Source organism: Planococcus citri, chromosome 3 (genome assembly GCF_950023065.1).
Source record: "Planococcus citri chromosome 3, ihPlaCitr1.1, whole genome shotgun sequence".
Taxonomy (NCBI): domain Eukaryota; kingdom Metazoa; phylum Arthropoda; class Insecta; order Hemiptera; family Pseudococcidae; genus Planococcus; species Planococcus citri.
In genome coordinates, this window is record NC_088679.1 from 24,586,087 (window position 1) to 24,599,749 (window position 13,663).

Sequence of the window (13,663 nt, forward strand, 5' to 3'; positions counted from 1 at the left end):
GCACATTTGGTTTTTCAAAAATTCGCCAAAAATGGAGAAATGCATTTCAACACCGATAATTTTGGAGTTGGTTCGCTTAAAAACATTATCTACTATAGTGAGATAGTTCTTCTCCTTGCGAGTAGAAAAAATAATAATAACAAAAATTATTCAGAAGCATTGGTCAAAATTTATTATATAATACGTAAAATGGGTAAGTAGGTAGGTTGGTAAAAATAAGTTCAATAGGTAAGAACTAAAACTCTGGACAGAAAAAACAAACTAACAGAACAATTACAAATTTTATCAACTATTGGAACTAGATAGAATGTTCGAGAAGGTAGAAATTTGATACCTAAAAACATGTTCATGAAATCAAATCTACCTGCACGAAAATTTCACCAATTTGTCATAAAAAATATGGAAAAGCATACCAAAAAAAATTCCTTACTGTTTAATAATTACATAAAACATTCCATTGATATTTTTTGGGAAAAATCAAAGAATAGAAATCGAACGTAATTTAAAAGTTACGCAACACTAAATTCAATTAACACATAAACGAAACACCAAACATTACAAAAACACGAGTTCCCAGAGAACTGTAACGAATTAAGTTACCACAAAATTTCTTAAAACTACTTTTTGGTGTTTGAAAAAATACGAGAACGAAGATTCCATTTACAAACGAATTATCTAAGAATTGAAAATTACGTACAATCATTTCGTTAATCAGTGGGTCGGTAATAGGTATGTACTAAGTACGTTTACGAGTCCTAATTTGGCGGTGACGAATATCGATATTACAAGTTTTACAAAATTCATCGACATTTTCAGTATTATTATCGAACAACCACACCAACAATCTATACAACGAGCCTTGAACGTAAATAAACTCCTTTTCCATCTCGACACGCAATTCTTCAGTTAATTTCAACTCTCATCTTTTGCTAAACTTGTAATTTCATACTGTATATACCTGCAACATTACAGTTTCAAAGAAATCGAAAATCATCGATTTTTTTTACCTGTGATGATTGATGAGAGCATTTTTCAATATTAAAAAAATCTGACATTATTATTAAAATTGAATGAGTGAAAAAAAATTTGATTTCTTCGAAATTGAAATATATTAGTATAATGCATTTCGAGTTGATATATTAGTCTACTTATGTAGACAAAAAGGTAGACAAAAGTTTTGGCCACTTTGATGATCCGGAAGGGGGTTGAGGGGTTCCCAGAATTATACAATTCAATTTTTAAATTAAAAATTATACAGTGTAGAAAGAATTAACAAATTCCATCCAGGTTGATGTTGCATCAATACACCTTTCATAATTATGCTACGAGGAAAAAAATTGTCGGTCAAAATTATGATCAATTTATGTGGGAAAACTTGTGGGAAAAAACAGTTTTTCGTATTTTTAAAGATCTTCCACCCACATAGAAAAATTCTGAAAAAATAATATGTCGTGCATCTAGATGAAATACACGAGCACTTTTGAAAGAAGTGGCCAAAAAAGCTTCAAAAATGACTTTCAGAAGCTGAAAATACGCATTTTGTCCAGAAGATATGCTTGAAAAAATTTCAAAAAATGGGTTAAAAACTGCCAGAGTTTGAAATTTTAAACAGAAATTGCAATTTTACTGAGGGGGGGGGGTTAGAGGTTATGAAAGCTTTTGTCGGATTTTATATTTTCTAAAATTATAATTTACTAATATTTGTTCCAAGAATCTCTTTAGTTGATCATTATCATTTTTGTTTCTTTAGAATTCCTACACTATAAAATCGAAAATGTAGGTACATATGCATGCCCAGCTGGCAAAGTGCTGCTAATTTGTAAGAAATGCTGCTAATCATGCTGCGGAAGCATGGATAGCAGCGCGCGAACTGGTTTCATAGCTGTGCTGCTATGTTTTGCACCCATTTACGCTACCATACGCTACTAGGTGTACCACTAGTGGCACGTAAGGGTGTGCACTACCAAAGGTTAAAAAGTATCCGCATTCTCTATACATTTATCTTGCACTCCCATAGTGCTCCTATGTATACAGCCATAGTGCTGCTATGCACTGCTGTTCATGCTACCATAGCGCTAATATAAATGTACTCCTCTTTGTGCTACCATAGCGCTGCTATATGTGCTATTATAGCGATTACCATATGCGCTACCATGGTGCTACTATGCGCGCTGCTGTACGCATTACTATAGGTGTATGCTGCGCGTTGCTGGTGTAAAATAATTATTATAATAATTTAATTTCAAATATTTTTAAAAAATAGTAGGACAGTTCTAATCGCATTTATAGGGCCTATTTCAGGATCCTCTCATCTAGGCCTATTATTAGGGATTTTTTTCTACACTGAAAATTTCCTATGCCTGAGGGGGGATTCGAACCTGCGACCTTTCGTTCCTAACTACCTATTCCTAACCATTTAGCTACGAAGACCTGTCTGCAAGATGGACAGTAAAGGCAGTATATTCATTTATGCTTGCGATATGAGTGCTTGTAGGCTCGAAACATGGTTACAAAATAAGAATGAAGGTAAATGCAAGTTTAGTTCTCATACACAGGGCTTTTTTTGTGGGGGGACTTAGGGGGACACCGTCCCCCCAAAGAAAATTTCGAAATTATCAAAAAATTTCCATAAAAACTAAAAAAAATGAACGAATTTGAAAAAAATGAAAAAATGAATAAATCTTGGTAACTTTTTAAAAAAAATGTTGAATTATCGGAATAGTAAAGTGCGAAAACGAGATCAGAATAATTACGATGAAAATTCGTAAATCTAAAATTTAGCATTCAAGTTTGTACCTCAGTACTTATCTTGCACGTCGGGGAGCCCGCTCAAGAATTATTGCACCCCCTCCCCCCGGTCGATCCTTTGGGACAACTTTTTTCTTAAAGGGGAAGTTCTGAGGAACATTTCTAGCCCTTGTACTAAAAAAAAAGTGGCCCTACTTACAAAATGGGGGACAGTTTGATTGACAGATCAGCCGAAATCGCAGATTTTGCGTTCCAACATAGGCCTTGCACAAAATTTTTTAAACCTTTCAAAGGTAGATCGAAAGATCAGGCAAAAATTTTTCACCTGTCAAAATTTCAAGTGCTAAAGTGCATTTTTCGATTTTTGGTGAATTTTTAAAAATCAAATGCAGGCCAAAAATGAGGGGAAAAATCAAAATTTTACCTAACTGACCAAGAAAGCTAAAATTTGGAATATACCATATTTTCGACATGCCAAATCGATTGGAAACTGTTTCAAACCGTTTTGAGCAGTTTTGGAGCCTCCAGAAAATGTTTGAAATCAAAATTTCCACAAAATTTCATCAAAATGGAGTTGGAAAGCAGAAATTTTTCCTGCAAACTAATTTCAATGCGCTACAAAGTACTGCAGGTAAATTTCAAATCGTTTTGGAGCCTCCAGCGATTTTTCAAAAATTCTGGAGCCTCCACTAGATTTTTTAAATTTTGAATTTTTACAACATTTCATCAAATGGAGATGAAAAGCTGAAATTTACTCCACACTCCAATTTTAACACTCTCTGAAGACGACTTCAGCATCTATGGAGATGGAAAGCTACTTTTTGGAAATTTCAATTTTCCAAAAAACTCCATACGACCTTTCAAAAAGTCACTGGAGGCTCCAAAACAACTTGAAATCCACCAGCAGTCGACTTCGTAGCGTATTGAAATTAGTTTGCAGAATGAATTTCGACTTTCCATCTCCGTTTGATGAAATTTTGTAAAAATTCAAAGATTCAATAAAAATTTCAATTGTCAAAACGAAAAGTAAACTATCAGAAGCAAAGCAAGAGCGAAATCTCGTGATAGTTAATCGCTAGTTTGAGGAATTAAAAATTATTTGTTTTAGCTGCATTTTCTAAAAAATTTCAATTTTGAAATAGAAAAGCAACATTGGCATAAGCGAAGCAAGGGCAACATTTTTAAAAATTTATATCAATTCAAAAACTGAAACTGCATCATTTTAGGTGTAAAAATTTAATTTGGCTGATTTAGATACAGGTTTTAAAAATTTGAACAATACGTAATTTTCAAAAAAAATTAATTTTGGAATAGAAAAGTGAATTGGTCTAAGTAAAATGAGGACTAAAGCTGAAAAGTTCGTTACAAAAAATATCAGTTTTAAGTGATCCTTGGTATTTTTGAAAGCCTATATAGAAATAGTTTTCACTTTTCAATATTGCCTTCAACATTAGGTTAAAAAAATAATAACTTTATCAGACAGATTATTGTTCAAAGTTTACTGTACACAAATTTATATTTTTGATTTTTAAATGCTTCATTCTACTTTTTTGAGGATTCGGTCCAGAAAATTTGATGATTTTTGATATCCAGTGTTACACTCAGACTAACATCAACGAACATTTCACTCATGCAATAAAAAAAAATCATTTGCTGATATTTTAATTTTACATGTAGGCCAATGACACTGCAATTTTTTTCATCTGAAATTTTCTCAGTAGTAGGTATAGGTATTTTCAAAGTCTTCTTCCAAAAATCGTCGAATAAATCTTTGCAATATACCTGTATAGTGTACAATACCCTACCTGACTGAAAACAATGTGATTTCAACGCATTGTTACCTGCACATGTTTTCAATAGCTTGCCAATGCTCATCCACGTTTATGTACCTACGTATACCTATGTGTTATGTACTAATACTAATGTAAGCATTTCAACAAAATCTGAAAAAGACACAGTCTGTTGTCTGTCTACGTGTTTGTATCTTACAAACATAGGTTTAAAAAAAAACTGAATAGAATTCCATTATTAGGGTGAGTAACAGGAAGTCAAATGGAGGGGAAAGGGGGGGCCTTTGTGATTTACTCCTTCGCGATCGTGAACAGTCCAAGTGTCCAACTAAAAGGAATTTGTCGGCAGTAGCGTGAATGGAAGTGCAGTTAGCTGCACTACTAGCTGCACTACTGCAGATGCCGCTAAATTATTTAGAGGGGCGATGCCGCTGTACGCTTCTATTCGCGCTTCTAGCTGGGTGATTGGTAGCGCAAAGCGGCATTCACTACCATAGCGTGAGTGGAAGCATAGACAGCTGCACTACTAGTTGCGCTTCCGTAGCGAGTCTTTTTTTTCTTTGATGGTGAGTGCTGCTAAACGCACCCATTGTTGCCGCTAGCAGCGTGATTAGCAGCGCTTAAGCAACAGCGCTTCTAGCTGGGTGAATAGCAGCAGAGATAGCTGCACTGCTAGTAGTGCAGTGGTAGCATGACATATTACGCCATGGTAGTGAGCACAGCTATATACTACCAATTTCACCGCCACTTCTCATACTACAACAGTGCAAGTAATAACGTATTTTACTTGAAAATTTGTGAATGTGTTAGTAATAGTAGCGGTGCTACCATACGCTACTAGTAGCGCAGCTAATTCTTTGCCAGCTGGGTGTATATGAAACAGAAAATCGTGATAAGACAGTAATCAAACCACCAAAAAACAAGTCTCAGTATCTATAGTCTGTCTCATTTAACTTGACCATTACCAATACTTACACACTACTCTATCGCATTGTGTAAATACAACGCACAGTTGCCACAAATAATTTCAAAAGAAAACAAATAGTAAAGTCAACATCACCTTACGCGGCAAATGCGGCAAAGTAAAGCAAATGAACAATGCTGATTTTTTTTGTTTAATGAAAAATATGAAAATGAAACTTAGGCACTTATTTGAAGATAATTTGAAGTAATAAGCACGATATTTAATAATAATAATGGAAAATGACACGAAAAATGTAATTTTAATTGTGAAAATAGGTACTGATAACATTACATTTACAGTATTTTCATTTTTGGAAGCCAGTAAATATTATTTTTCATGGGCAATGCTTGACTTTGTTGTATTATGTAACGAAATTATGCAGTTGTAAACATCAAAACATTGCACATTTTGGCAACGTAGGAAATTTTTGAGAGGTCAAGTTAAATGAGACAGACTATAGTCACTAAAATTTAAATTTTGAATATTTACCTAGTTTTAAAAAAAAATATATATATCAATATCTACTTTTGTAACGTTATGGCACCATTTAGTTGAACGTCGTTGTGGCACCAGGTAGCAAGTGAAGAAAACTTAGTCATTTACGCGAGCGTTTTTCTGGCAAGGGTTTATTCATTAATAAAAACCAACTGGTGCCTCTATATTATATGAGTATAGAGTGATGATTAAGGGTATAAGCAACAGCGCCATCTAATCGAAACATTTTACAACGAATATTTACAAAAGAATACATCGAAAACCAATGAGACCTGAAAATGGTGCCACAACGTCTGTTGACTATATAATTTTACCAATATATTAAAAGGGACTTTTAAATGTCGTTGTGGCACCATTACAAAAATTTGCCTAACGACCCCTGGCAGTGCCCTGATGACATTCCACACGATTTTAAATAAAATACGTTGTGGCACCATTTGGTGGTGCCACAACGTAAATTTTGGTGCCTGAACGTGTGTAAAGTATATAAAATGGTGCCACAAGTACATCAATTATGAGTATATATATATAAAAAATAACCAGTTTGAAAAAGCAGATATAGTTTTCCTCCAGCAGGCCTCAATGGTCCCAGACAGGGGTGCCATGACAGAGAATGGCTCAAATTCAGTTGTCGTAGTGAAGCAAATATACTTAAAAGCCTAAGGCATAGTGATTTGGCTTAAACACATTACAAGTAGACAACCAACAAACCAAAAAAAAAAAAAAGGTAGTAGGTATTTCATATTTTGTGTTTAGAAAAAATCACTTACCTATAGTATGTACTTCTGATATGGGGGAAAAAATCGGCTGAGAAGCCAGCTCCAACAAAAGACAAGCTCAGGTACTTCTTCAGTTTGGAGAGGTTCTTCTTCAAGTTGTTCTTCAGATATGGATGATTTCTTTTTTGCTCTTCCTTTTTCATTTTCCCTTCTACATTTATAAATGTTTCTTTTGCTTTTGTGCCGCACATGTGCAAAAAGGGGGTATCTTATATGAACCCCCATACTACTGACCCCACTTTGGGGACTTCATACTTGAACTTGAAAACATTATTTTTTTACTTTATAACACTTGGACGATGAGCTAAAAATCTGTAATACCTGAGCTGTTTTGCAGTGATGGCGTTACAAAGAAAACATCACTTCAATTTATTAAGTACCTATATAAAAACACTTCATGAATTTCTTCATTCACCTACCAAAGAATAGTAAGCTAATCAGACATTTGGGGCAAGTCAAGTCTTAGTCAATAACATCGTGTATATTTAGCTACTCTATCCTGTTTAGAATTTGGAAGTAGATGTAAGTAATTTTTAATGTATTTTTCAATTTATTTTCTCGTATGTGACAATGTTAGAGTTAGAATATCATTCACATATGAGTTGGAAAAAATTTAATGTTTTAATTCACACGTACAAAACACTGAATTGGAAGAATAAATAGCAAATACCATTTTTTGAGTATTTTAAAATTTCTAATGCTCGAACAAAATGTATATAAAACTGTCATTCATAATGAAATGAACTTACTTACTGCTGTCTTTGAATACCATTCGTCATCTTAATCAAATTGTTGTACTGTAGTAGGATGGATTCTCTTACCTAGGATTAGCATAAGTCATATCTATGATACCTGGTTGGTTTGATTTTTACATTATACTATAGTCAGATTAATAATAAAGTTTATCTTACTTGAAATTGAGAATACTGCGCAAGATGGATGATCCATTCAGAAGTTTCATTTTGGCTAGGTAGTACCTACTCTTGTGATTTTGAATAATATTCAATGATACATAAGTATAAAAAATAATTTTTTCATTGTAATACCAATGGAACATCTACTGTCATTTACCTTTTGGTATTACTAATAACAATGAACAAAGTAAATAAGTATCTAGTATATTTGTAAGTACATATAATTATGATGATTATTTACCGTGTCTGTTATGAATTTGTCACATTATGCTATATTATCATAAAATTAATTCAACTGCGAGTTATCGGTTACAATTGATTTGGTATAAATCAAGTTTTTTGGAGACTCAAGTTCAAGCTAGAAACAAATCCAATGTTTTTTACACACATTTACGAGTTACCTATTCTTATAGCAGTATAGTGTTGAGCTGATATGAAACTACTGTGTTGCATTCTGCTGCAGCTGTGAAGAACTACTGAAACAGCAGCTACAGTTGTCATTCATAATATCCATTTTAATCAAATTAAAGATGCTTAAATTGCATTATCCATAAATAGCTGTTTGCTCAATGACTTTCTCAAAGTTTACTTAATTTGTACATGTACGCAGAGTACTTGAACAAAACCTTACTTAATAAATATGAAATAGTAGTGTAGGTACAACACACCTACATTGCAAAACACATAATGAAAAAGAAAAAAAATGAAAATTGCTTACTTAATTATTAGGTAGCATTAGAGAATTGAATATTGTACGGCATCTGTTTTTGTTGATATTGCATCGAAAATAGACGCCAAAAACGGTGTTTTTCCTATGTCGTTTTTGCGTTTTCCGAAATTTCCAAAACTGTTCAGGTATTTTCTCTGTAACACGTCAATAGGTACACCATTATTACACATGGTGACTTGGAAAATATGTACCTATAATTAGGTATAGGTAAAAATCGACATCGATTTTCAGAATATACGAGTATGTATACTTACAAAAGTTGTGTTGAATACTTTGTTCAAGTTGGATATAGGCAGATAATTGATACAATATGACAATTTAAGTGTAATATTATTAGATAGGTACTTCCAAAAGTCGTTGCATATTGTAATTAAAAATTAAGTATGTGTATGTATCTATTTATAATGTAATGCTGTATTTCACGTTTTAATGAAATCATGTAATAAATTTGTTCTAATCGATCAACTTTTTGTTTTGTTTTTTCGAATTTATTTACTTTAAACGATGAAACTGTGATGGGTAAATACATAAGACTACAAAATGTAGATGAAGTTTCTGCGTTACTATGGATCAATTCATACGAGCTGGTATCCGTTTGCAATCATACTTGCAATTAGTTGGAACGTAAGTATTATAAATCTAATAAGAATCAATAGTACAGGAATTTTAGATGAAATGAGAGGATTTATTCGGACTAATTCCTACAAAAGGTTTTTTTGCGGGATACTGTAGTGGAAGGGGTCCTATTCAACATACTAAAAGTCCCACCCCGTACCCCGCGTGCGTCGCGTGCTAGAGCGTGAAAAGTGTCCCGCCGCGGCGTTTTTTTCGATTTTCTCGCGAGGAGTTAATTTTATGTCAAAAATAGCTTTATTTTTGTATTCTACGTCAAATTTCCGATCTAGTGATATATCAACTGTCCTTCTACCCCCAAGGGGGGTGGAGCTAGAACCATTCAAAAAAGGGGGGTTTCCGGAAAAATACATAAGGGCTATAGGCGCCTAAGAGGGGTGAAATGGTCCCCAAAAACGTTCGAGTTTATATTAGCATGGAAGATGGGTACCATTGAGAAACTTCCGCGTGAAAAATTTCAGATCCACATCCCCTCCCCTTTTTGAGGAACCCCCCTTTTCAAAAATTTCAATAACACTTTTCTCGGCCCCATTTTGACCGATTTTGAAAATTTTTCAGTATGTGATGTATATCCTTAGTAGGTATCCCCACAAAAATTTTCAACCCCCTCCCCTCATATTTACCCCTCAAAATGGTGTAAAAATGTGTCTTAGGGAGGGTTGGGGTAAAATGGGAATTTTGGGGAAAATAACTAAATATTAATGAACAGGGTGTCGTTTTCTTATGATTCGATACCGCTGAGCACGAATATGACGTCAGATTTTTTGCTGCACGCATCTAGCCCTCTCCAGAGCACTTGGCCCCCTCAAGTTTTACTATTGTTGAAAAACGCTATTTTGAGGGGTAAATACGAGGGGAGGGGGTTGAAAATTTGTGTGGGGATACCTACTAAGGATATACATCACATACTGAAAAATTTTCAAAATCGGTCAAAATGGGGCCGAGAAAAGTGTTATTGAAATTTTTGAAAAGGGGGGTTCCTCAAAAAGGGGAGGGGATGTGGATCTGAAATTTTTCACGCGGAAGTTTCTCAATGGTACCCATCTTCCATGCTAATATAAACTCGAACGTTTTTGGGGACCATTTCACCCCTCTTAGGCGCCTATAGCCCTTATGTATTTTTCCGGAAACCCCCCTTTTTTGAATGGTTCCAGCTCCACCCCCCTTGGGGGTAGAAGGACAGTTGATATATCACTAGATCGGAAATTTGACGTAGAATACAAAAATAAAGCTATTTTTGACGTAAAATTAACTCCTCGCGAGAAAATCGAAAAAAACGCCGCGGAGGGACACTTTTCACGCTCTAGCACGCGACGCACGCGGGGTACGGGGTGGGACTTTTAGTATGTTGAATAGGACCCCTTCCACTACAGTATCCCGCAAAAAAACCTTTTGTAGGAATTAGTCCGAATAAAAAACTTAAAATGACTGGACTACAAATTGAAAACCTAAATTTCGATGTTTCTTGGCTGAGGTAAGTAATCTGCCAATTATCAAATTTTTTCAAATATCCAAATTCTACAACCGATTTTTAAAAAAATTAAAATTTGCTGTACATTGAAAATGAATTTTATACTCGATTTATTATCCAATGCTTCTGAAAGTAGGAATTCACAGAAAAATAAATTAAACCACCCCTTATATACCTACCTAATTAATAAAAACTAAACTAAGTACAGCTGAAAACAACGAAAATTTTCAAAAAATAATAGGGGTAGGTAAGTATTGCATGCAAGCGAATCTATTGCGATATTATTTGAATTTTCTGCAAAATTATAGCATTTTCGATCATTGGGAACGCTCAAGATTTTGGATTTTTGGATTTCAATAATCGTTATTCTGAACTACGAAATTAATAAATTATCTGCAAATAATTTTATTCCAATGAATATCTTGCTCTTAAAAAATTGATTCATTTTATCGTATCTCGAAATTTTTCTGAAAAAATTGATTCAGTCTTGCACTTGCATCTTTATGATACTCTTCGAACCTAATGAGGAAATTCGAATTCGTTCGGATAATGCTGTGTTCAAGCTTTCAAAGCATAATTCAAGAATTTTCAACGTTTTTTTAACGCAGGTAAGTGCATATTTCTTTTTTTAAAATTATATTTGCTATTATTTTCGAGCATGTCACTCCCAAATACCTACTTGTAGTACTTACTGATTTAAATTCAAGTCAACGCCATGACTGTAAACGAAAATGATATTATAGCATTTGATTAAGGAGAATCGAGAGGATCCTTAGTGAGTAGTCCATCCTGACCGGAATCGGAGCACCTTATTAATGACCTCATAACACTATTTCTCGATTTTTTGTTTGTTTTACTTTTCGCTTCATCACTTGTATGGGAGAAAATCGTTTTTTGACTGGAATAAGTGAATTTACGTAAATTTTGATGAGGACTTTTCTCAATTGAAATGAAATTTCTTGTCAAATGGTTTGTTTTTGTGCAGACGAAACATTATCATTCACAGATTGTATGTAAGTATATTTTGAATTGAAATTACGAAATCTCGAAATTTTTAGTGAACACATACCAAGGTGATACCAAAATGTTCAGAATTTTATTCTGTTCAAATTCAAAATATTTTTTTTTTAAATCCAAATTTGCTAGCGTTTACCGTTTAGAATTCATTAAAGCTCAAGCCTCAAAGAAAAGACCGAAGTTTGATTTTTAGATTTTTACTCTGCATCACAGGATTTTTACAACTTTGAACTTAGAGCTTCAATGAATTTTGAAAGGTAAACGGCGAGCCTTTGGGTATACAAAAAAAATTTTGAACAGAATAGAATTGTAAACATTTTGAAACACTTATGTGCTCACTAAAAATTTTGAGAAATTAAAATTACATTACTCCTAACAATCCGTCAAGTACAAATAGTTTGTTTCTACACGAAAACAAAAATTGTTTACACCATTCCACGAGAAATTTCAGTTTAATTAAGAAAATTCCTCATCAAAATTTACATAATTCACTTATCTCTAGTCTCTACGAAAAGTTGATAAATTTCTATGAAACTTTGAAAAAATAACATCGAAAAATAGTGTTATGACGTCATCGATAAGGTGCTCCGATTCCGGTCAGGATGGACTCCTTTTTTAGTGGCATTATTCGGGTAGATGATTACAGTTGATTTTGGAGAAAAAAAATCATGGTCGAAAATTTCTGTTCACAGTGGTAGGTACCTCATTTAAGTAAGTAAATAATTAATTACCTACTTGTAAAATCTTTGGAAGCAATAAAAGTAGCCTAATACTTGATTACACGCCTACCAAAAAATAAAAAAATAATGAAAGAAAATTAAGATGCGGCGTTCTCAATAATATTGAGCATAGCTGGTCAGAATTTTCAGGGGAAAAATGCAGGTTGGCAGTATTGAATCAATGCATTTTATAAGACGTAGGGTCAACCTTTATTCCATCGTGAAAATCCTAGCAAATGACGCCTTTGAACACATTGTAGGTATATTTTGCCCCAAAAACTGGGGAGTGATAAATGGGCTGACAGATGGGGTGCTGACAGAATCAATCGTTGGAATAAACGAAGTTGGTGTTGGTGAGGAGGTAGTGGGACAATGTTCTTCATTTTTTTTTTGGATGATGAGCTATTTTTTTCGTATCCAGCGTGACGCCACGATTTCACCCCGCTCTCAAAGACACCCTTTGGGAATCCATCTTCGTACCTTTTTTCTGTCCTTAACCTTACTCTGGATTAAATCGCAATAATTAATCACTAATAAAAACAAATTTATTGTCAAAGTGAACTACTTGAAACCATCTTGAAAGACAGCTTCAAAATACTTACTGTACAGTGTACATCAGCATCATCTCGTAAATAGTGGATGTTTTAAAATTGAATTTCTGATTCGATCCTGAAAAATTATTAACTTTACAGGCATCTGTTTTTGATGATATTGCGTCCAAAATAGACGCCTCAAACGGTGTTTTTCCTATGTCGTTTTTGCGTTTTCCGAAATTTCCAAAACTGTTCAGGTATTTTCTCTGTAACACGTCAATAGGTACACAATTACACATGGTGACTTGGAAAATATGTATAGGTAAAAATCAACATGGATTTTCAGAATATACTTACAAAAGTTGTGTTGAATACTTTGTTGCATTTTAGTTCTCGGTCAAATTCCACCCAATTTTTCATTGATGTCAGGGGAAGATGTAAAAAAGATTTCTGACGAACTGCTTTACATGGTGATATTTTCACCGGAGAAGTTATTCAATTTTGCTTCGCAGATTACTTACGAGGACTGATACCAACTATGTATCACGGATCTGAACGAAAGGTTGCCTGTATTAACGTTATCAAGGGGCAACATATGCGATTATACGCTGTACATATTTGGAAGAACTGAAACACTAAACAGTGGTTAGTTTGGGAGATACAATGTTACCAAAATTCAAAAATTGTAAAAATTGCCATAAAAATTTGAAATTTTGAAATTTTTTAAATTATCGAAAACTGATACGTGTACATGGTAAGGGATGATATGGAGAGTGAAACTTATGATATTCATATTTGAAGGGACAAAATTCATAAATAAAATGATGGAATTATAAAAATTTTTAATTTTAAAAAATAATCGAAAACTGA